At 45.6% G+C, this 24,658-nt stretch overlaps 1 protein-coding gene across 19 annotated transcripts in view; it reads left to right on the top strand.

Annotated features, from left to right (window-relative positions):
- Positions 1 to 4,366: 4,366 nt before the first annotated feature.
- Positions 4,367 to 24,658, top strand: part of LOC126990591 (prominin-1-like) — a 152,406-nt gene continuing 132,114 nt past the window's right edge. For all 19 annotated transcript variants that reach the window (XM_050849550.1, XM_050849501.1, XM_050850032.1 and 16 more), the window contains exon 1: positions 4,367 to 4,524. The gene's annotated coding sequence lies outside the window, so the exon portion shown is untranslated. The remainder of the gene's footprint in view (positions 4,525 to 24,658) is intronic.

Raw genomic sequence — 24,658 nt, 5'->3', positions numbered from 1 at the left:
TAAACCCGGGCAGGTTGGACTCGTGAGCCGTCATAGGCAATACACCTAGGAGAGCAAACTCCGAACAATAAACCCGGGCAGGTTGGACTCGTGAGCCGTCATAGGCAATACACCTAGGAGAGCAAACTCCGAACAAAAAACCCGGGCAGGTTGGACTCGTGAGCCGTCATAGGCAATACACCTAGGAGAGCAAACTCCGAACAATAAACCCGGACTGATGGAGATCGTCAGCCGTGGTTGGCAATCTGCCTAGGAGAGCAAACTCCAAACAATAAACCCGGACAGGTGGAGGTCGTCAGCCGTGGTTGGCAATCTGCCTAGGAGAGCAAACTCCAGACAATAAACCCGGACAGGTGGAGGTCGTCAGCCGTGGTAGGCAATCTGCCTAGGAGAGCAAACTCTGAACAAAAAACCCGGACAGGTGGAGGTCGTCAGCCGTGGTAGGCAATCTGCCTAGGAGAACAAACTCCAAACAATAAACCCGGACAGGTGGAGGTCGTCAGCCGTGGTATGCAATCTGCCTAGGAGAGCAAACTCCAAACAAAATACCCGGGCAGGTTGGACTCGTGAGCCGTCATAGGAAATACACCTAGGAGAGCAAACTCCGAACAAAAAACCCGGGCAGGTTGGACTCGTGAGCCGTCATAGGCAATACACCTAGGAGAGCAAACTCCGAACAAAAAACCCGGGCAGGTTGGACTCGTGAGCCGTCATAGGCAATACACCTAGGAGAGCAAACTCCGAACAAAAAACCCGGGCAGGTTGGACTCGTGAGCCGTCATAGGCAATACACCTAGGAGAGCAAACTCCAAACAATAAACCCGGGCAGGTTGGACTCGTGAGCCGTCATAGGCAATACACCTAGGAGAGCAAACTCTGAACAAAAAACCCGGGCAGGTTGGACTCGTGAGCCATCATAGGCAATTCACCTAGGAGAGCAAACTCTGAACAAAAAACCCGGGCAGATTGGACTCGTGAGCCGTCATAGGCAATTCACCTAGGAGAGCAAACTCTGAACAAAAAACCCGGGCAGATTGGACTCGTGAGCCGTCATAGGCAATACACCTAGGAGAGCAAACTCCGAACAATAAACCCGGGCAGGTTGGACTCGTGAGCCGTCATAGGCAATACACCTAGGAGAGCAAACTCCGAACAATAAACCCGGGCAGGTGGAGATCGTCAGCGGTGGTAGGCAATACACCTAGGAGAGCAAACTCTGAACAATAAACCCGGGCAGGTGGAGATCGTCAGCCGTGGTAGGCAATACACCTAGGAGAGCAAACTCTGAACAAAAAACCTGGGCAGGTGGAGGTCGTCAGCCGTGGTAGGCAATCTGCCTAGGAGAGGAAACTCCGAATAATAAACCCGGACAGGTGGAGGTCGTCAGCCGTGGTAGGCAATCTGCCTAGGAGAGAAAACTCCGAACAGAAAACCCGGGCAGGTTGGACTCGTGAGCCGTCATAGGCAATACACCTAGGAGAGCAAACTCCGAACAGAAAACCCGGGCAGGTTGGACTCGTGAGCCGTCATAGGCAGTACACCTAGGAGAGTAAACTCCGAAAAATAAACCCGGGCAGGTGGAGGTCATTAGCCGTGGTAGGCAATCTGCCTAGGAGAGCTAACTCCGAACAGTAAACCCGGACAGGTGGAGGTCATTAGCCGTGGTAGGCAATCTGCCTAGGAGAGCAAACTCCGAACAATAAACCCGAGCAGGTGGAGGTCGTTAGCCGTGGTAGGCAATCTTCCTAGGAGAGGAGACTCCGAACAATTAACCCGGACAGGTAGAGGTCGTCAGCCGTGGTAGGCAATCTGCCTAGGAAAGCAAACTCCGAACAATAAACCCGGACAGGTGGAGGTCGTCAGCCGTGGTAGGCAATCTGCCTAGGAAAGCAAACTCCGAACAATAAACCCGGACAGGTGGAGGTCGTCAGCCGTGGTAGGCAATCTGCCTAGGAGAGCAAACTCCGAACAATAAACCCGGACAGGTGGAGGTCGTCAGCCGTGGTAGGCAATCTGCCTAGGAGAGCAAACTCCGAACAATAAACCCGGACAGGTGGAGGTCGTCAGCCGTGGTAGGCAATCTGCCTAGGAGAGGAAACTCCGAACAATAAACCCGGGCAGGTGGAGGTCGTCAGCCGTGGTAGGCAATCTGCCTAGGAGAGCAAACTCCGAAGAATATAACAATATATTTCACCACCATCATCACAGGACAATGTTTTTTCTTCTTCCTTTTTCTTTTTCTCCTTTTCCTAAGCATCATTATCATTTGCAGAAGTAACCTAATTCCCTATACCAAAAATATGTAAGAAATGAAGGTTAGTAGATATAAATTAGTAGTAAATAAATGTTAGATAAATAATAGCAGTGTTCAGAATAGTTCGACATTGAGCAACCAAGCGGATGTTATACCCATGAAGACGTGAATAAAGAACAGCATAACAAAATACGGAGACGATAATGAAACCAGCAGCAAACCACGATAGGTTTGGTAGGGATAATGATTAATTCCTGAATGTAATTTGGATGCTTTGGTGAGCGGTGTTAGGGGACGAGGCCATAGTTCACCAACCACTCTCTCTTTGATTGTGTGTGTGTGTGTGTGTGTGTGTGTGTGTGTGTGTGTGTGTGTGTGTGTGTGTGTTCTGTTTTAACTCCCCATTTGCATGTATGAATCTACTTATAAATGGAATCAAGTATATAAATATCGTGTATGACGCTTAATCAGTAAGAATAAAGACGCCCAGACTAGATTACCCTGCAGGTGATCGACGGCAGGGGGCGTAATGAGAGCTGCGATGCGCCTAATTATAACTAAGTGCTGCCAGTGGCCCTGAGTGCTACCTTTCTCGTGCGGGTCTCAAGAGATCCACGGAATATTATAATTTCCCAAAGAGATACAGACAGTATAATTTTGTGCGGGTCTCAAAAGAAAAAGTCAGGGCGTAGTTTCTTCCATTCTTGTGGTTTGAATGGGAAGGCGAGTTTCTGCCTCCCTGTTACATTATTTTAGTCATATTATTAAACATTTCGTCGCTCGAGCACACACATTCGACAAGGCTTTCGTAGGAGCTGTGGGCCTTTCCAGGGTTGGTTTTCTGTCCCTGGTGGTAGTATGGCAAGGCTTATACACTATGAACGTGAAAAAAACACTCATGGGAAGTTGGGAACGCATTTAACCTCAATCTTGGCCTTTAGAAATAACTGATGTAAGAGTCGGAAGCGTCAGAGTACCGACCTAGGTTTACAATATGTCAATGGCTGGAAACCAAGTAAGGCGTGTACCGTGTAGGACCAATGCGGAAACCCAATAACTTTTCCTCGCTTCCTTTGCTTTATTTCTAAGTATCCACCTTTAATTTGAACAAGCTGGGTCGTGAATAATGACTGTTGAGGCAGGCTTTGTCGGATTAGTTTTTGCGCTGGCCTCGGCAAGAAGCGGTTCACCTGGAAACAACGGCGGGGCAAGAGGGGTTGGTTTAGCGTGTCAATCCTAGTATCGTGATTCTTCCACATTTGCCCCGGACTTCATACGCATTATAGACCTCCCCTCTTTCCTCGCCGCATGCTGGGGTCATTGCGCTGCCCACCTGCTGCTGCCGCCACCTGTCTTGGCTGACCCTCTCCAGTTTCAGTGTTTCGCACGTCGGTGTCGTCTCACTTGTTTACCTTTTACATTAGTATGCTTGTTACCACTGTTGTTTCAGGCATGCAGCAGGCGGCTCATTATGCATGCGTTGAATGAGGGAAGTAACGCCAGGCGAAGGGAAGACTGTTTAATAAGTAGCTGCCTCAGGACGGCGGTGGCTGGCGTCCTGTGTCATGTGGCTGGTGATGGCTGCATTCATGTTTGGCGATCATGTTATATTTTAAAACTGTGGTTTACAGTACTTCCTTGTGTACTTGCAATCTGCTAGACACTAGATTCCGTAAGTTTAAGTTCCGGTTATAGTAAAGACCTTTTGTATTCGCTGTTGTGGGGTGTTGGGGTACGTAGAAGAAGATAAATAAAACAGGTTGAGAGTGGGCGCCGAGGGCGGAGCAAGGGTGGGGGCGATCACTGGACGCGCCGCTGCCATACGCACGACTTTTAAAACCATCACACACACTTATGCTTGTGATATTCCACACGGCATTAACATAACATTGTGATATGATGCAGTATAATATATTCAGTTGCACGAATCATGCACCGGTGTATTGGCAGAAGACCAGAATAACCCTATATATAGAGCTTCCGTCCTTAACAAGTGGGGTTATAGCCTACTGGCCTTCTGCTGTATTGTATTACCAGAAGGCCAGTATAACTCCACATGTTAAGGGAAGGACGGAAGCTTTACATATGGGGTTATACTGGTCTTCTGCTGGCAATACACCGGCGGCAAGAGGGTGATTGTACGATAACCTGCACGCCGCCGTAGCTCCTCCGTGTAAACAAGGGTTAGTTCTCTGTGCACGGTGTGAGCGGCAGGGTGCGTGATTTCCGTTCGGTGTGGCGTACACTAAAGGAGAACAGTCCTGAGAAAGGTAGGTTAACTGCACACTTTCTTACACCCTTATTTCCTCCCTTTATCACTCTCCTTCCTTCCTTCCTTGATTGACTAACTCGTCTCTTCCTTCATCCTACTACTGTTCCTTCCTCCAGTTACTTATTCTTTCTTTTTCTCTTCCTTTCTTTCTTTTTCTCTTCCTTTCTTTCTTTTCTCCTTTCTTCCTCTGTTTACGCATTCATTTCTCTCTCTCTCTCTCTCTCTCTCTCTCTCTCTCTCTCTCTCTCTCTCTCTCTCTGTGTGTGTGTGTGTGTGTGTGAGAGAGAGAGAGAGAGAGAGAGAGAGAGAGAGAGGGGGTAAATAAATATAATAGATAGAGAGCAGGGATGAAAGAAAGGGAGAATTAGAATGAAATAAAGAAAAGAAAATAAAGAAACAGACATAAGTGGGACCCCCGATCAGTGCCAGGGCCTAACGCATCTGTGGGCGGCGTGAGGCGTCGCTCAAAATATTCGTTAACTGGGTGGAGTGTTCTTCCGCCCGTGGTGCTGTGTGCTGTCTTGCCCTTGCTCTCTCGACATTCCTCGGAGGTCATCTTGCCGCCGGCGGTCATGCTGTTGGAATGCTGAGGTAATGAGTCCTGCCCTTCGTCATGCATTACTTGTGTACCGTGTTGGACTGAGACGCCGTCCTTGCATCTCGTACAGCATCGCGTTCATTCATCCGCCCGCCCGTCGGCCTATCTTCCCGCCCCCATGCCCCGGTTCCCTCCGACAAGCCCCTCGCTCCCACCACAGCCCTTGATCGATCTCGCACTGCGGGGATGAGGGAGGGAGGGATGCCAGCTGGGAGAGATAAGAGGAGGCCGAGGTAGGAGAGGTTCGGCCTGGGCCTAGTTATTGACATTGGAGTCTTGCGTTGGTAGCCTGAAGCGGCCCCGGCGAGTGGTGGTTGTGGTGCTCGGCGTCTTGGGTTGATGACCTCCTCTGAAGGCGGTACTTGCCAGGGCCTGCCGGGTGTGGTTTTGCAGGTGTGATGGTCTCGGCGAAGGTGAAAAACCGAGAACGTGTTGGGGTGGCTGCTATTCTGTGGCGAGTTATTCTTCTCGTTTTGACAGTTGACAGCGAGTAAGGGGGGAAAAAAGCTGCACCAAGGATTGAGAAACAAGATCATACGTTTTTGAGCTTCAAATGAAACGTTTAAAAGCGTTTATTTGTTACTGTCGTTTGAGTTCATCCTCTGAAGACATCACTTCATCCTTTGTAGACATAACAGGCAACAACGGCGGAGTGTCGCAGTCCGCTTTGTCCCTGCGTTGAGATGTCCGTGCCGGGAGCCATCTGTCGGCTGCGGTCATAATTACCAAGACCACCGGGAACAGTGGCTCGCTGTGCCGCGGGCGTAACAGAATGGTGGTGCGTCAGGGAGCGGAGGGAATTACTTGATTACATTGAAATATTCCCGAGATATGGGTTTTAAAATTTTACTGCGCATGTGGGGAGATTCTATTACGGACGAATGAACAAAGAAAACACTGTAATGGAGGGCTGGCTGGCTAGTGGTGATGTGGGTGGGGGTGACGAGGGAGGAGTGGGGTGGGCGTCCCATCGACCCTGGAGCCGCGGCAGGAGTGCGGCCCGGCAGATGGCGGGCCGCACAGTGGGGGGGCGGGAGGGTTCTTCTGCCCGGCTCATTCTCAGGTCTCCAGCCAGCGGGGGCCGCGATCACGCTGCTCCGGCGCTACGCTTGCTGTCAGGTTGCTCAGTAGGGGAATATGGTGAAAAGGCCTTGTTGAACTTTGCACCTATGTATGGGGCGTTACGTAGATTCTCCTGCAGTCGCTGTGGCCTCTTGGTGCCTGCTGTGTTGCGAGCCTTGACGAATAACGTAGGTGGCACTGTGCCCGAAAGAAATGTGGGAGAATGAGAATACTAAGAAACCAAGGCTCGGGGTGGGGTGGGTGAGATGGAATGAGTGGTGGGATAGGGTGGAGAAGGAGGAGGTAGGTGGTGGTGAAGGAAGAGGAGCCCGGGAGTGGGTGCGCGTTGGGCGGGCGGCGCTGGATGTGAACGAAGGGAGAATCGATACAAACTGCCCTTCCTACACTTCACGTTTTGGCCTCTTTTTCGTTTCCCGAGGTGGCTTGTACATCTTCATTTTTCATTCCCTTCAGCGCCGTCTGCATGTAGCCAGCCGCCTATGTGTGTAGGTAGGAAGGTGGATATAATATGGTATGGAGATTGATGGTTCCTGGAAAGGTGTGTGTGTGTGTGTGTGTGTGTGTGTGTGTGTGTGTCCGGCTTGCGTGCTTGCTTCCTGGTACGTAATTTGTCGGCAACATATTTTCGTGGCGTTTTGTCCTCCTGGAAGCATCTTGTCCCTCATGTCTTTCCTCCTTCCCTCGACTTTCGTGCATTTGTATTTTCGCTTTTCTGCCGCCTTCCTTGACATTCCCTTCATAACTCACCTTTTCCTCCACCTTCACAAGCTTCCATGTTTCCCATTGCTATTTCTTATTCAACATTTCTCCCCATCCTTAGTTACTACCTTCCGCCCTCTTTTCCTCATCCCTTCTTTCACCTTTTTATGCTTATCTATCTCTCATTTCTACCCTTCCATAATAGAGATGCTGCCTCATCCTCCAGCACACACACTCACCACCATTAATACATTCACTACTTACCAAAAAAGGAGGAAAACAACGCACCAGCATCCAGTCCACCCGGTTGATCTCCATTCTGCATGCAGTGTAAATTTTAATAAAAGGCGCAAGACAAAAAAAATGGACGCTGGTGAACTGTTAATGATGGTGTCTGGGAACAAGGTAAAGAAGAGGCAGGCGGAAAGATCAGCTGCCACGCAACAACGAGTGCGGCAGCGGGGGTCCATATGCGTGGCCAAGAGGGGGCTGCAAGAAGTGCTTATTAGGCTCGTATCTGCAGACGCTTTTAGCTGGCACAATAATATTTCCAGTTCCCATAAAGGAGATTAGTCAGGCTCTCATTAGTGTTTTTTTCGCATTCATTTGGCAGAACCTTGTCAGACTATCACTAGGCTTATTAAACTACCCATGGAAACACCCACAAGCTCTACGAAAGCCTTATCAAATGTGAGTGTGTAAGCCCCTAAATGTTTGAGAAAAGGGGCCGTAGAATGTGTAATATCCCTGCGCTGACAGTGAAAGGAGGAAAGATATAGATGTTACCTCATGCATTATTAGTATTATAAGTATGATGATGTAAACTGCAGGAAGTCGAAAGGGTAAAGTTGGGGGCATAGGCTAAGCTCCGTGTGACCTTTACGTTTATCTCCTTGTCCTTTGAGCCTGTGATGAGATAGAAGGAATCCATTACCCCGGGACGTGACAGGTGTGACATCCGGGTTACGATTATTTGCCTACCCCAGCTGTCAAGAGGGTGCGGGTTATCAATAAATATAAGTGCTCATTGTGGAATATCAATTATCTTCAGTTACTGTTACAAATATTTATAATCAAGTGTAAACTGTTTGCTGACTTCCTTTACGTAATGGTGATGAACTATAATTTGAGAACGTCAAGGTTAAGGTATATTTTGTCGGCTTGAATTCTTCCCGTCATAAATAAATACGTTACGCAGAACATCGTAGTAGAAAGAACAGCATTAAACAACACGGATCATAACCTTTTCCTTGTACTGCTGCGTCATCTAACACGGTGAACGAAATTAGAATACAAGTGCTTGGTTCTTAATCACTAAGATCATCCCATTCCCGAGATAGCTACATATATCAGCTAAGATCATCCCAATTGCCGAGATAGTTACTTTATAATTATCTGACACCGTGCAAAGTTTGACAAATATCCGGCGTTCATGCGTATAGGAAACCGAGCAGCGATAACCCGTGATAAGGCGTGTGTGCTAACGTTAGCGAGGCAGCCACGCGTGCCCGGATACGTAACATGTAAACAAACCATCTTCCCGCGTAGCCGAGATAGCGCGGAGAACACAACCTAACTGTACAAGGAGGAGGCGAGACCGGAAGGAGCCTGAGTTAATTCTCCTCACCAGCAGACATGGCGTGTTATAAAAGCCTTCTCTCATCTCCTCCGCGTCACGTCTCTTGCCTCCGCTGTTTTTTTTGTTTTTATTTATTAGTGTCTCTCTCTCTCTCTCTCTCTCTCTCTCTCTCTCTCTCTCATCCATCTGTCACCACCTCCGTCTTTCTTCACTTCTCGTTCTCTTGTTTCTACGTTTCTTCTATTCGTTATTGCTTTCCCTCGTGCCTGTTCATCCCCCCCCCCTCACACACACACACACGCACACACCACAGATTTGTTTTTGTGCATTTTTAAGTTTTCGCGTTATTGCTTTTCACCACCACCACCACCACCGCAGCCGCAATCTCCACCCACGTCGGTCTAAAAACAAAAAAACAAAAAAAATAGAAATGCGAGGGCGGCACGGACAGGGCGCAGTGGATTCAGCGCTTTCCGTGTAAATTGCGAAGGCGATTAAAATATGTATTGCCTCACCTGGCCACCCGCACGCCGAGGTGAGGGAGACTCGCACCTGTATTTCCCAGGAGAGAGAGAGAGAGAGAGAGAGAGAGAGAGAGAGAGAGAGAGAGAGAGAGAGCACATCAGCCAAAGAGGGACCACCACCATTACCACCTCTTCAATTTGTCGATCACTTTACCTGCTGAGTGCTCGTTCTCTCTCTCTCTCTCTCTCTCTCTCTCTCTCTCTCTCTCTCTCTCTCTCTCTCTCTCTCCCCCCCCCCCCGAAGGCTGAGTGCAATCTAAGGGTGGGAAAAAAACTTGAAACTAGTTGATGGATGTCTGAAACCCGAATTACCTGAACAGTCTGGCGAGGTTATGTGAGTGAGTGGACGGCGTTTCCGTAATCCAAGAGCTGGTGTATATAATTTAATCTATGTTGTGTTGACAGACGTATAGATCGCCGACGTTACGCTGCTTCCCTATTATTTTTTTTGCACCGTATGTTTCCTTCCTCCCATTGAGCAACGTCAGAAATTCGCACGGGTAGTCTTTTTGATTATTTTTCTTGTGTCTCGGTAGCAATGTCGGCGTGACGTGTGACAGTCATCCCGCCGTCGCCGTTATCGCAGCTGTCTTGGGTTACAAAAATGTGCAGTCATGATAAGAATAAAAAAAATGCCAGAGCCAACTTTATGTTGAAGAGAGAGGTAAAAAAAAAAAAAAAATCCTTACTACATAGATTTTTGCTTCAGACGCGTTCTTGAGAAATGGCCTCCTCCCTCAGCCCGCTCGATCCCCAGTAAGCTTGGCGTAACACCTGTACCACCTGGCAGGCCTTGAGCCCCGGCTAAGGAACCACTCTGGCAGAGGGAAGGTTTGTCGTAATTCAAATAAGTAATAAAATCACCAGGCTGTCTCGCGGGCAGAGGCCGGAGACTAATTTCTTGATAGAGGCGCAGCGGCCCAGGAGGCAAGTTTGATGATGCGAGACAAAATATGTGAGGAGCCTCCTGCCTCGAGGGAGAGGGTGAGGCACATGGGCTCTGAGGGCAGGGTATTCACCACCAGGTGCCACACAGCCCAGCCGAGCGTGGCTGAACCGCTGAACCGTACTCGCTTCGGGGCAACCCCAGGGCGGCGGTGCGTGGATGGCCCCCTCGCATAGTCACCTTCTGCGTCACCTTGTGGGCAGCGACAGCCGTCATTCTGCCAGGCAAGTCCTTGGCGTGGAGGGCTCGTGGTAGGGAAGCAGGCGGACAACGGCATATGGACGAAAGTCTGAGCTAGAATAGTGACTCAAGCTATGTATAGTTTTAAGCAAGGGATGTCTTGCTGTATGATCGTGCCATGGTGTTAAAGCAGCCGTCCTCCCTCCCCCTTGTGCGGCGCGTGGAGCCAACGACACTGAGCATTGACCTTATGGTGCGGAGGACACAGAGCGACATTCTTCCTATATTGCCTACTCAGTTAAGACGTATGCCGTTTCTCTTTCCAACAATAGTCCCTTTAGTATTGGTCCCTGCCGTCCCCAAGGAAGCAGCGCTCTCATCCACATAATGCCTCCTCAGAGTGAGAAGCTATTTATGTTAACACTCGCATTCCTCTTATAATCTTGATAGAAATTTCGTTCCTCCACTATATCGGTTAAGAAAGAACCTCATTCACCCTTTACACATATGCTCCGTAATTGTACTGCTCACGAATCTGTAGTATATTTCTTTGTCATAAAAAGCTTGTAACGCCTTGGGGAGCATGGACCGGTTTCTGTCTGGTTCGCGGGACGTGCATCAGTAGAGGGAGTCGTGCGCCTTCACCTTACATAGTCACGAGAACACCAATGAATACCTACTCAAGTTCCCTTCAGGAGAAACACTTACGCAACCTTTTCCCGTGTGTAATGGGTAATGACTTGATCTTCCCACAACGGTATTAACCTTCCCACGCCAAGCTCGAAAGGCGTATTAAGACATCTGGTATTGAATAAGTCTACTTTTTACATAATCTCTGCTTTACACAATTTCTTGAGATGCTTATAAGACAGAACGAATATACTTGATTTTTCCATGTTTTCTATAACCTTGATTTGTCTTATTCCGTGTAAAAAATAATTCAACATTAGCCATCATTCCCCTTTAAAAAAATAAATGCGGAACTCTTCTTTTCTTTTCACAATTTCTTAAAGTGTATTCAAGACAGAACAAATATATACTACTTGATTTTTTCTCCATTCTTTTCATTAACTTTGATCGGTCTTATTTCAATGTGAAAGAAAATTCACCTTTTGTAATCATCCTTTGAAAAATAGAAATGCTGCAATCTTCTTTATATAATTTCTTAAAGTACGACATACAAGATAACGAATTTATACTTGATTTTTTTCTTCCATTCTTTTCTATTACTTTGATCGGCCTGATACCATTGTTAAAAATCAACCTTTTGCCATCAACCCTTCAAGGCAAACAAACAACCCCCCCAAAAAAAGACGCCGTTAGCCCCCGTTTTTATTATACTTTTATCAACCTCCATCGGTGAGTCAGCTGAGACTTGTGTGTTGTTGGTTTAAGATCTGCCGCCACTGTGCCGCACTGATGGGCGCCCCGTGATCTAGCCAGAGGGGTAAGAAGTGTATGTAAACACGAGGCAAGGTCACGCCCCAAGCCGCGTGCCCAAGGTGAGCAACAACACCTGGCGGGAGGCGCTAAAATTAACAGGTGTTGGTCTTGGTAGCGATGGTGATGGTAGTGGTGGTGAGTAATCCATTTTTGAGGACAGTGATACCCTTCTGTAGGCAATCTCTCTCTCTCTCTCTCTCTCTCTCTCTCTCTCTCTCTCCTCACGGTAAATCAGTGTTGTGTGTTTAGTGGCGGTGGTCGTGGCTCACTCTGTTGACATTATTTTGGCCCCGCCCGTGACAAGGGAGGCGCCACATTATTATTATTATTATTATTATTATTATTATTATTATTATTATTATTATTATTATTATTATTGTTATTATTATTATTATTATTATTATTGTTGTTGTTCTTAGCGTTCTTGTAATTGTTATTGGTGTTACTTTACTTATTCCTAATTGTCTTTTTTTCTCCTTTCTTCCTCCTCCTCCGCCTCCTCCTCCTCCTCTCCTAATCCGTTACCACATTGACTCACACCACTACCACCACCCACCACCACCACCCACCACCACTTGCAGGAATTTCATAAACGTTACTAACATGATGGCCAGCAATTCACCACCACCGCTAACTCCTCCTCCTCCTCTTCTTCTTCCTCCTACTCCTTCTCTTCCTCTTTCTTTACCATCACTACCTTCTCCTCTCTTTTTTTTTTTTTCTTCTTCTTCCTCATCCCTTCTTCTACTACTACTACTACCGCACTACTGTTGCCGTGTCTTACCCTCACTAATGGTATGATGAATATATTTTACAGCGAAAGAAGCGACAGACAGAAGGGGAGGAACAAGGGATCGAAGGAAGGGAGGAGAGGAAGAGAAGGGAGTGAGAAGCAAGGAAAGGCGAGGAAAATGAATAATAAACTAAAGGAAATAATGTCGAGAGTAATAATAAAGAAGTTAACGTGGAAGGAGAGAGAGAATTGAGGGATGGATCAATGAAGGGGGAATGATGGATAGCGTTGATAAAGAGAAGGAAGAGGAAGAGGGAAGAACAACTTAATGCATTCACGAGGGAACTAAAGGAGGAAGATTTGGAATGGTATATAATTAAGAGAGAGAGAGAGAGAGAGAGAGAGAGAGAGAGAGAGAGAGAGAGAGAGAGATGAATGAATGAATAAAGAGAGGAAAGGAAAGGAGGAGAAAAATAAAGAAGAAGTGAATAACTGAAGGAAGGAAACAGAAGGGTGGAGGAATTAATTAATGAAGAAAGGAAGGAAGGAAGGAGAGTGAGAAAGGGAAATAAGAAGCTATAAAAGGAAGGAGCTAGGAAGGGATGATGGGAGAGAGAGGGAGAGAGACGGAAGGAAGGGAAGAGAGGAAGAGGGGAGGGACGGAAGATAGAAAGGAAGGAAGTACGATACCATATCAGCACCCATGACTTTGATAGCATCCTCCTCCTCCTCCTCCTCCTTTCACTCCGTAGACATATGTTGAAGTGATGACTGTGTTAGGAGTAAAGAATGAGAGAGAGAGAGAGAGAGAGAGAGAGAGAGAGAGAGCAATACGGTGGAAGTAAAGGATGGAGAGAAAATAATAATGTAGGAGGAGGAGGAAGTATCATTGGAGTGTGGAGAGTGTGGTGGGTAGAATAAGATGAAAGGAGGAGGAGGAGGGGGAGGAGGAGGAGGAGGAGGAGGAGGAGGAAGAAGAGACGTGTAGGGGATGGAAGAATGGGGTGGGGGGGGGACGTTGGGTAACCCCCTCAGCCAGGTACAGTTAACGTGACCTACTCTTCCTTCTCTTCTTCCTCCTTTTCCTCCTCCTCTTCCTCCTCATCTTCTTTTTCCTTCTTCTACTTCATCTTCTTTTTCTCCCAGTTCTCTCTTCTTCTTCCTCTTCTTCTTCTTCCTCTAATTCCTTTCACCTGTTTGTTAATTTTTCCTCACTTCCTTATCGTTTTCCAATTCATATTCTTCCCTTACGCTATAATTACGTAAAGAGAGAGAGAGAGAGAGAGAGAGAGAGAGAGAGAGAGAGAGAGCTTTCCCATTTTTTTTCTTCTTTGGTCTCATCTCATAAGTGGTGTTCTTCCTATAAGTTCAAGTGGTGAGAGAGAGAGAGAGAGAGAGAGCTTTTGTTATACGAGTTATTGACAAGTCTTGTTATGGAGACATCTTGAGACCGTTACTGACCTTGATCATATAAGAGAGAGAGAGAGCAAGCGTGCAGGCAAATGTATTGATCATCTTCACACCTTTGTTCTGTCCGCTCCCTGCCCTGTGTGTGTGTTCGTGTGTGTGTGACGTCTCGGGGTTACCTGGGGAAGTGGCTTTACCTGTTGTCCACGGCTTTAGGCTCTTTGCTTCTTTATTAACATCTCACTTTAACCTTTCTTACTAATTTGTCTTATTGCTTTTTTATTTTATTTTGTTTAAGTTTCTTCTTTGCTCTATCAATCTTTTTTCCTTGATTTGTTTTCCTTCTTTTTATTCCTATTATTTTTTACTTCTTTGTTTTGTTTTCTTTTTTTATCGCTCCCAGAAAATCTCGTTGGTTACATCACGATGATATTTATTTAACTCCTCCTTTTCCTCCTCCTCCTTTTCTTCCTCCTTTTCCTTCTCCTCTTCCTCTAAGGGTTTTTCGTCACATTAGAAGGTGCAGTTATACTCATATTAACGCATTATTTATTTTTCATCGGGTTAAACATATATACTTACATGGTGTGTGTGTGTGTGTGTGTGTGTGTGTGTGTGTGTGTGTGTGTGTGTGTGTGTGGAGGAAGGAGGGGAAGTTGAGGTCAGTGTGTCGGTCAGGTGAGTGTACTTTCCTCCCTCCCTCCCTCCCTCTCTCCCTCCACTTGACTTTTACCTCCCTCCCTCCCTCCCTCCCTCAACTTCCTCCTTCATTTCTTCCCTCCCTCCGTTCCTCTCTTTACTCCTTATATACTTCCTTGATTATTTTTGTCTTATTTTCATTATTTTTTTTCATATCTAGTTTATTTAGTTCCTCATCTTCTTCTTCTCCTTTTTCTTCTTCTTCTTCTCCTCTTCCTTCACCGGCCAACATTTTCTCCTTCATTTGTTTTTCACATCAGTCTTGTTTATTCGGTTCTTTCCCTTCCTCCTCCCCCCCCCTCCTCTTCCTCTTCCTTCAGCTCCCTCTCCTCCACCTCCTCCTCCTACTCCTACTCTTACCGTGTGCCATCCTGTACCACTCATCTTTTTTTTTCTTCTTCACTTCCCTCCTACACTTCCCTCTCTCCTCCTCCTCCCCTTTCCTTGCATTCCGTGTCAGTTATTTTCCTTGTTCTTTGTTTCCTCTTCCTTCCTTATTTAACCCGGTAGCAGCGACGGGCCAAATTTCCGGCTTTACCGTGTAGCAGCGACGGGCCAAATTTCTGCCATGATATAAACCCCCAAAAATAGATGATGCATAAACTGATCACACATGCGTTGATATATATTATGAAATGCTTTGCGTGAGTGATGATTCTTTCTCATTATTTTACTTAGAGGGGCCTTTAACCTAACCTGACCTAACCTAACCTAAGAAACATGACCCCCGCAGCTACCGGGTTAAACATTTCTCATTCCGTGCCTTCATACTTACATACGTTCTATATATAAATTGCTACTTGTTTCCTACTTACTCGTCGACTTACACTTATGAATTCTTACTTGCATTCTTCTTACTTATCTACTTACTGAAAAAAAAACTGTTACTTGCGTTATGCTTACAAACGCCTACTCACTATGAACTTACATGCATTCTACTTCCTTTTCTTACCTACTTTTTTGTGTGGGTGGGTGGGTGGAGGGCTCGGAGGGAGGGGGGGTCTGTACCACGCCCTCCACTTTCCCGACCCAGTTTTATTCTCATTATTTTTTTTATTTATCGTTCATCAGCATCTACATATATTCTGTCTCTTGTTACCTCCTCCCCTTCTTCGTCCTTTCCTATCTGATTCCTTCCTTCCTGTTCCCATACATTGTCTCTTGTTGTCTCTCCTTCTTCGTCCTTTCCTATCTTGTTTCCTTCCTTCCTGTTCCCATACATTCTTTCTCTTGTTGCCTCCTCACCTTCTTCGTCCTTTCCTATCTTGTTTCCTTCCTTCCTGTTCCCATACATTCTGTCTCTTGTTGTCTCTCCTTCTTCGTCCTTTCCTATCTTGTTTCCTTCCTTCCTGTTCCCATACATTTTTTCTCTTGTTGTCTCCTCGCCTACTATCTGTTTCCTTCCCTCTTGTTCCTGGGATCATCATTCTTATTTACTCATATATATATATATATATATATATATATGAAAATCCGACCCTGCTACTTACTCTAATACTGTTATGCTATACTCACTCACATCCTACTTTCTCACCTACCCTACTTGAAACGTTTACTCCTGCATTCTTCTTACTTATATATTTGTGAACTTACTCTAACCGGTTACTTGTATACCACTTTCTTCTTTGCTGTTAGTATCGGCGAGATCGATCAGACATGAATAAGCAAAATAATAATAAATAAACAAATACAAAAAACACTCAGAGCTTTCACTTGGCTTTATTTCAGAGAGAGAGAGAGAGAGAGAGAGAGAGAGAGAGAGAGAGAGCAGCATCGCAAGCATTTCCTTCGTGAGACGTGACTCTCTAAATAGAAATGGCGATCATAAGTAGAGTTTGTGTCGTATTTTCTTCCTCTTCACCATCACCACCATCAGTACACTCCCTGGTCGTGTGGGTGTGGGCGGGTGGGTGCTTGGGGGGCGGGGGACAGTACCACGCCCTTCACTTTCTCCCCACACCTAGTTTTGTTTCTACTTTTATTTTTAGGTATCTTTCATCAGCATCTATATTCTTTTTCTTGTCTCCTTCCATTCGTTATTTTCTGTATTTCCTTCCTTTCTGTCCCTTTTTATTTCTCTTTCTATCCTTCTCATTTCTTTTTTCCTTCTTTTCGCCGTTTTCTCCTCCTCCCACCTCTGTTTCAACTCCTTCATCATCATCTTTATTCTTTCTTTAGTCATCTCCCATTCGTCCTTTCATATCCGTTTCCTTCCTTTCTGTTTCATTTCTTTCCACCTCCTTTTCTCCTGTTTCCCTCCTCTCCCTTTTATTCCCTGTCTATATATTTCCCTAATCTTCTCCCATTCGTCTTTTCCTATCAGATTCCTTCCTTCCTGTCTCTTATTTTTTTTTTTTGGTCTAATATCTTTTTCATTTTTTCTCACATCTTTTCTTCTCTTTCTCCTCCTCTCACTTTTATTTCCTATCTATACTCTTTTTCTCGTCTCCTCCCATTCGTTCATTCTTATCCTTTTCCTTCCTTACTGTCTCCTTGTTCTGTCCTTATCCTTCTCATCTCTCTTTCTCTTTCTCTCTGCCTCCCACTTCTATTCTCTTCTATATTCTTTCTCTAGTCTCCTCCCATTCGTTCTTTCCTATCCTTTTCCTTCCTTCCTGTTCCGCCTATCTCCCTCCTTCAGCCATTTCATTTCTCCCCGCGCCTCCTGTTTCTCCGCCTCTCCCGCGCTCTCACTCTCCTCTTATCTCTTCTCATCTCTTCCAGCATCTTCCCACCCGCGCTATCCACTTGTCTCTTAATTTTCTGCCTCTCTCTGTCTCTTATCTCCGCTCTCTCATTCCCATCTTTTGTGTGCCTTGCCTTCTACTCTTTCTCATTTCACCATCTCCCATTTTTCACTTCCTTTTACATTCATCTCTTTTTTTTTTTCTTCCTATTTCATTTCTCATTTTTATCTGTGTGCCTTCTACTATTTCTCACTTCCTTTTACATTCACCTATTTTTTTCACATTATTTCTTCTTTCTTCTTTGTCTTTGTCACTCATGTTCATCTTTTTTTTCTTCTCCCTCTCAACGTGTTCCTTTTCCTCCCCGTCTCGCATTTTTCTCCCTCCTTCGTTGTCATCCGTCATTTTCTTTCTTTCCTCCGTTTTTTTCCCTCCCCCTCCGCTCATGTTACTGTCTACCTCACTTCCTCTCTCGCTTCTTTCTACTCTTTCTTTTTATCTCCCTCTTTGTCCTCTCTTTGTTAATCGTTATTCTCTAACCTAAAATTTTCCCTTCTCCAAATTTCTGTCCATCTTTCTCTCTTCTTCCTCCTCGACCTCCTTTTCTTCTTTCTTCTTCTTTTCACTCTTCCTTCCAAGCTTTCCTCTCTTTAAACTATTTTCTCGCTCGACAGTCAACAGAGGGAAGACAGTAAGTTTTGGAAGTCAGGTTGGGGGTGGGTGGTGATGGTGGTGGTGTTAGTGGTGTTGGAGTGTGGTGGTGGTGATTTTTTTTTTTACACCAAAGGAGACATTGTTTCTTTTTGTTAATATCACTGTTTGGTGTTGATGTTACTACTACTACTATTACTACTACTACTACTACTACTACTACTACTACTACTACTACTACTTCACACCTTCAGATAACCTCCAGATAAGCACTTCATCTCCTTTGACTCTTACTGTTGTGTTTGTTCGCTTTATCTTATCGGTTTTATGACCTTTTATATTTTGCTTTTTTTTTATATTCTTCAACAGTTGTTTTGTTGTTGTTATTAAGGTATGACTCTTGGATGGTAATGAAGGGATGTGGTGTTAGTTTACGAGTTTAGGTGTGACGTTGTTGTTGTTGTTGATGATGATTGTGTTGGTGGAATTGGTAGTGTTGCTATTGTTTCTTTTTCTTCTTCTTCTTCTTCTTTTTCTTTTTCTTCTTCTTCTTCCTCTTTTCGCCTGAATGTATAAGTGTTTTTCTTCTTTCCTTATCCCATGTTTCTTCTTCTTCTTCTTCTTCTTCTTCTTCGTCATCTCCTTGTAATCCTTTCTTTGCTCTTCGCTTACTTAACCAACAAAAAAAGCCTATTGTTTACATTGCATGCTGGCTTTGTTTTGTCTTTATTGTCACAATAATAAAGGCGATTTGTGGGGCTTTGTGTGTGTGTGTGTGTGTGTGTGTGTGTGTGTGTGTGTGTGTGTGTGTGTGTGTGTTGCTTGTGACGACGTGAGCGAGCGCGCGCGTGTGTGTGTTTCCTTTATCCATTATTATTGTGGGATGTCATGGTTCGTAAGCACACACACACATACACACACACCACGCACGCGAGGTGAAACATACACACTTTTATCCTTTTTTCGTTATTTCTTTCGCTGCTTTTCTTTTATTCATGCTTTCTAAATAATTCTCTCTCTCTCTCTCTCTCTCTCTCTCTCTCTCTCTCTCTCTCTCTCTCTCTCTCTCTCTCTCTCTCTCTCTCTCTCTCTCTCTCTCTCTCTCTCTCTCTCTCTCTCCGCAGGGTCTTTCAGCGTTAGGACTAAACTACCTGGAAGAAATTTACTCCTAATGACTTGTAATTACCTGTCGCCTCAGGTGCTGCCTTTTGTTTTAGAGCACGGGAGGAGGAGGAGGTAGTGGTGGTGGTGGTGGTGGTGGTTTGAAGGAAATGGGGTGGAGAAAGAACATGAGGGAAGAGAAATAAAACAGTAGATTGTGGAGGAAATTGTGGTGGTTGTTTGAAGGGATTAGAGTGTAGAAAGAAACAGAGGAACAAGAGAAAAACAAGTAAATCAGTGGTTGGTGAAAGGAGGAAGAAGAGGAGAGCAGGGGAAGGAAGGAAGGAAAGGAGGGAAGGGGAAGAAGCAGGACAGAGAAGTTATCCCTGCTTACACTGAGAGGAACTTACCACTTGAGATTGAAGGAGAAGGAGGAGAGGAAGAAACAGGAGGAAAAGAAGGAGTAGGGTCGCAAGAAATAGTCGGAAATATGGCAAGAAGCACGAGGGAAGAAAGTTGGAGAGAAAGACAAAGACAAAGGGAGGCGTAGGAGTGTTTGAAGAGGTAGAGGAGGAAGAAGAATCGAGGGCAAGTGTTTCTTCCTTCTCTAGTACTCTTGGCTCCTCTTTCTTCTTCCTCTACAATGCCCTACTATAGGCCTCTTAATTAGCGTCCTTCTTTGTATCTATACCAGCACACCTTCCCCTACTGTTGTATAGGCCTATGTTATTTTCCTCCTTTTCTCTTTAGTAATACGAATATGGAAGTTTTTTTTTGTTTAGTGTTGATTTTCTTGGTATCGGTTATCATTTATGTATTTATTTGGTAGGTTATAAAATGCTCTTACTACTTAAAACAGGTTCTCGTGGTAATGCTTTCACGTATTGATTGCAAACGTCATTTAAAATTTCTTTGTTGTTATCGATTTCAGATGTAAAGTTGGTTAAGTCAGTTGTAAGTGTGTGTGTTTGTGTGTGTGGGTGGGTGTGTTGATGGATGTTAATGCCTTTCCGTTTGTTGGTGGTACTTACATTCCCTCCTCTCCTCTTTTATCCTTTTTTTTCCCTCTCTTCCTCTTCATTCCTCTCTACACCCCTCCCCTCCTCCCTTCCTCCTCCCCCGTGGCGGTACTCGGGGAAGTTGTAAAGGTGCGCCTGGGGGAGGAGATGTTTGGAGGTAAAGAGGGAGGAGGTAAGGGTGGGTGGGTGGGAGGGAGGAGGTAAGGGTGGGTGGGTGGGAGGGAGGGAGGAGGTAAGGGTGGGTGGGTGAGAGGGAGGGGGGAGGTAAGGGTGGGTGGGTGGGAGGGAGGGAGGGAGGAATGTATGAAGGTTTGGAAGTATATATACCAGCACGACAACATCCACCACCGCTACTACTACTAATACTACGACTGCTACTACTACTACTACTACTACTACTACTACTACTACTACTACTACTACTACTACTACTATGACCACCAGCAGCACCTACCCCATGCAGCTTACTAGTTACTGATCATCACCGTCACTATCATCACCATCACCACCGTCACTATCATCACCATCACCACGTCACAATCATCACCATCACGACCGTCACTTTCATCACCATCACCACCGTCACTATCATCACCATCACCACGTCACAATCATCACCATCACGACCGTCACTATCACCACCATCGCCCCTGTCCTTGCCCAGCACCGGAAGCTCGCCGCCATCACCACGCGTCACCACTTTTCCCTTCGCCACCCCCGGAGGCCGGACACCATAATATCCTTTTGAAGGACACGCCCCAGGGCCTCTCCCATGAAGGATTGCTCTCTCTCTCTCTCTCTCTCTCTCTCTCTCTCTCTCTCTCTCTCAGGAATTTATGAGCTATTTTGCTGCTTATATACGCATTTTTTACTCTCTCTCTCTCTCTCTCTCTCTCTCTCTCTCTCTCTCTCTCTCTCTCTCTCTCTCTCTCTCTCTCTCTTCCTGGCAACAGTTTAATTAATGTAAATCATCATGGACGTGTTTAATACTATGATTATGCACAGTTGCAATCTAATATTTATTCATATATATATATATATATATATATATATATATATATATATATATATATATATATATATATATATATATATATATATATATATATATATATATATATATATATTTTTTTTTTTTGAGCTGCCTGAATTTGTAGCTTTTTCTAACTCTACATCTATTTACCTTGACATATATCTATCTATTCCTATCTATATATTTTTTGTGTCTATCTGTTAATCTCTTTACTGACCTACATATCTACTTGAATAACTAACTATACTTCGTTCACATTAATTTCGTGTATTAGCCCCGCCCACACCAGCTCAGCAACCACCAATAACGCCTCACCTCTCCTAGCGTCCACCGATCACATGCGGCCTAGTTTGGAAAGGGGGCGTGGCCTACTTGTGAACTGACCAATGTTATAAGCTTGGTAGGGGAAAAGAGGCGGGGCTTATTTTCCAACTCATGCTGAACAGAGTATTATGCTGTTATGCGCTTATCTAATATACCTTAAACCTTTACATGTTCACTCACGCACTAGTTTGACTTTATAAAATTTTCCACGAAAGATATTAATTTTATGGCTCGTTTCATAAGGGAATAAAAGGAAGAAAATGAGAAAGGGGGGGTGGAGGAGGTGAGCGGAAGAACTAAGTGGTGCCGGAGGAGGAGGAGGAGGAGGAGGAGGAGGAGAGGTGTCTGAGATTTAGGGTCAGGGATAGGGGAGGAGGGGATGCAGAGGGCGGTTTTAGGAGGGGAAGGGGGTGAGTGTAAATAATGTGGGGAGGCTAAATGGGGAAGAGGAGGAGGGGGAGGAGGAAAGTCAGAGTGAGGTAAAGAGAGGAGGGTAAAGGAAGGGGGGAATTACGGGGGGGGGGGAGGTTGGAGTGGTTGGTATGAGGCACTAATCGTAATGGTGGAGAGGGCAGGTAGGTGGCGTAATTGCTTTCTCTCTCTCTCTCTCTCTCTCTCTCTCTCTCTCTCTCTCTCTCTCTCTCTCTCTCTCTCTCTCTCTCTCTCTCTCTCTCTCTCTCTCTCTCTCTTTGTTTATCGCATCCTGTGTTATCTGTTTACTAACTTGATTGGTTTATCTTTTATCTTTTTAGACTTCCCTTCGTTTGTCGTTTTCTTTCTCTTGACATTTCTCTTTTATTGATTTTCTTTGTTTTCCCATCTCTTGCATTCCATTTCCTATTAATTTCCTTCATTTAATTTCCTCCTTTTCCTTTTCCCTCCCATCCCTTTTCTTTTTTCTTCTGTTCTCTTCGTTTCAATCTCTTTCCTTCCTCCATCTTTTTCCCTTCTCTTTCCTATCCCTTTCCATCTTTCTCCTATTGTTATCCACCCTTATCCCTCTTCCTCGTCGTCCTTCTCCATCTCCTATCCTCCTTTCATTCGCCGTCCTCTTCTTGCTAATCTTATCATCATCCTCTTATCGTTCTCCTTAACTTCTCTCCTATTAATTAACTTCACCTTTTCATCGCCTTCCTCTTTTTTTTTTATCAAACTTAATTCTTTTTTTTCTCCCTTCCCTTACCGTCTTCCTATATTTTACCTTCCCGCACCGTTCCCTCATCATCCCTTCCTTCTTTTCCTCCTCTCTCCTCTCCCCTCTCCCTTTCCCATGCATCATTTAGTCTCATTCCTTTCCTTTGGCTTTTCTTCCCTTTCTTCTCTTCCTTCTCTCCATATCTTTTCCCTCCCTTCTCATCTCATCTTCCACCATCCCATCCCAGTCCTTTCCAATAGCTTTCCTTCCCTTTCAACTTTTTCCTCTTTTCCCTCCCCTCTCTTCCCTCCCCTTTCTCTTCTCTCCCCTCTCCTTTCCCTCCTCTCTCTCTCCACTTCCCTCCCGTCACTCCTCTCGCCACCTAAGCAAACAAGACACCGATTGCCATGATACACACTCAGCAGTAATCTCACACACACACACACACACACACACACACACACACACACACACTCACACACACACATCTGCCCGGCCTTCAGCTTTTTTTTTTTTTTTTTTTTTTTTTTTGCTTGTTTGTTTCTTTCTCTGTGTGTGTGTGTATATTTTCGTGTTTCTTTTTATTGATATATGAGTGTTGGGGTCACTGTTTTTTTCTCTCTCTCTCTCTCTCTCTCTCTCTCTCTCTCTCTCTCTCTCTCTCTCTCTCTCTCTCTCTCTCTCTCTCTCTCTCTCTCTCTCTCTCTCTCTCTCTCTCTCGTGTTTTTAGTGCCGATGCTGATGCTGCAGTTATTGTTGATTGTGTGTGTGTGTGTGTGTGTGTGTGTGTGTGTGTGTGTGTGTGTGTGTGTGTGTGTGTGTGTGTGTGTGTGTGTGTGTGTGTGACTCCTTCTTTCCCTGTTTTACTCGTGTCTTATTTAGTCTTTGTACAATTCATAATCTTCGTTGATAGTGTTATGCTGTGACCCTGGCAACGCACAACACAAAGAACGAGAGAGAGAGAGAGAGAGAGAGAGAGAGAGAGAGAGAGAGAAACCCCATTCCTACTCCATGGAAAACCCCACACCTCTCTCTCCCTCCCATTTATCCCTTTTCCTTCTCGCCCTCCCTGCTTCCCTTTTGTGGATTGGAGGTGAATTTCTTACTTCTGAAGGGGGAAGGGGGGAATACCAGGTGCAACAACCCCTCCATGTCCGGTTTGGTGAGGGGGAGGAGAAGAGGAAGGCCAAGGACAGTGAGGCCGATGTATAAGGAGAGAGAGTGGTAAAGGTGGAGGAGGACGAGGAGGAAGTGCGGGAGGAGGAAGATGAGGACAGTTTGGGGGTGGAAGAGAAGTGTTTACAAGTAGGGTTGGGAGTGGAGAGAAAGGGTAAGCTGGGGGTAAGGAAAAACTAGAGAGAAGGAAGTCTTGCTAGGGAGGAGGAGGAGAAGGGACTGAATGTTTGTTTAGGGGTAGTGGAGGAAGGGGAGCAGAAGTGGAAGAAATTATGGGAGGAGGAGGAGGAGGAGGAGGATTTGTTTAGGTGTGGTGAGGGAAGAAGAAACCATGGAGGGAGAAGGCGGAGGAGGAGAAAAAGTGGGGATGAAGAAACATGGAAGATAAGGCAACAGAAAGACTAGTTACCGGCACTGACCCTTGCGGCACTCTGCTAGTAACGGGGAAGTGAACTTGGAAGCCTGTGTCTGTATTCTTCCCTGTAAGCCAATCTAATTATTTAAGCAGGAAGATTGTCTCCTGTGCCCGCTGACTGGAGTTCTTGGTAAGGAGGCGTTCGTGTTGTATCTTGTTAACAGAAGGAGGAGGAAGAGGAGGAGGAGGAGGTGGGTTTATAGCTTTGTTTAAGGGTGGTGGAGGAAGGAGGGAAGAGTGGAGAAGGAAATCATGCAGGAAGGAAGGAAGAAGGGAGGAGGAAGGAGGTAATGGGATGGTGTGGGACTCTTATTGAGGTGGTTATGTGGGAGTCAGAGAGAGAGAGAGAGAGAGAGAGAGAGAGACTAGGCGGTAAGAGGTATATTATAGGGTGGGTTTGTGGTGAGGATGGACTGGGAAAGGTAGGGTGAGGTGAGGGTGGGTGGGGTGGGGTGGGGGAGGGACAGGTGCAACCCCTCCCCACCCACACTCAGAGAACCACCTCCTTCTCCACTTACTTTGTCTTCAAGGCCAAGACGCTCCCTCCACCCACCTCTCCCTTCCCCCTCTCCACTACCCCTCTCCACTCCCCTTCCACCTTCAGTCGCTTGGTCCACGTTCTCATCATCAATTCTACACTCCTTTGTCCTTCCTCCACCCTTTTCCTACTTTCATGCCTTCCTTCCTGACTCCTCCACTT

The sequence above is a fragment of the Eriocheir sinensis genome, chromosome 1 (assembly GCF_024679095.1).
Source record: "Eriocheir sinensis breed Jianghai 21 chromosome 1, ASM2467909v1, whole genome shotgun sequence".
Lineage (NCBI taxonomy): Eukaryota > Metazoa > Arthropoda > Malacostraca > Decapoda > Varunidae > Eriocheir > Eriocheir sinensis.
Note: the sequence above shows the minus strand (reverse complement) of the source record. Positions and strands in the feature narration are given on the sequence as shown.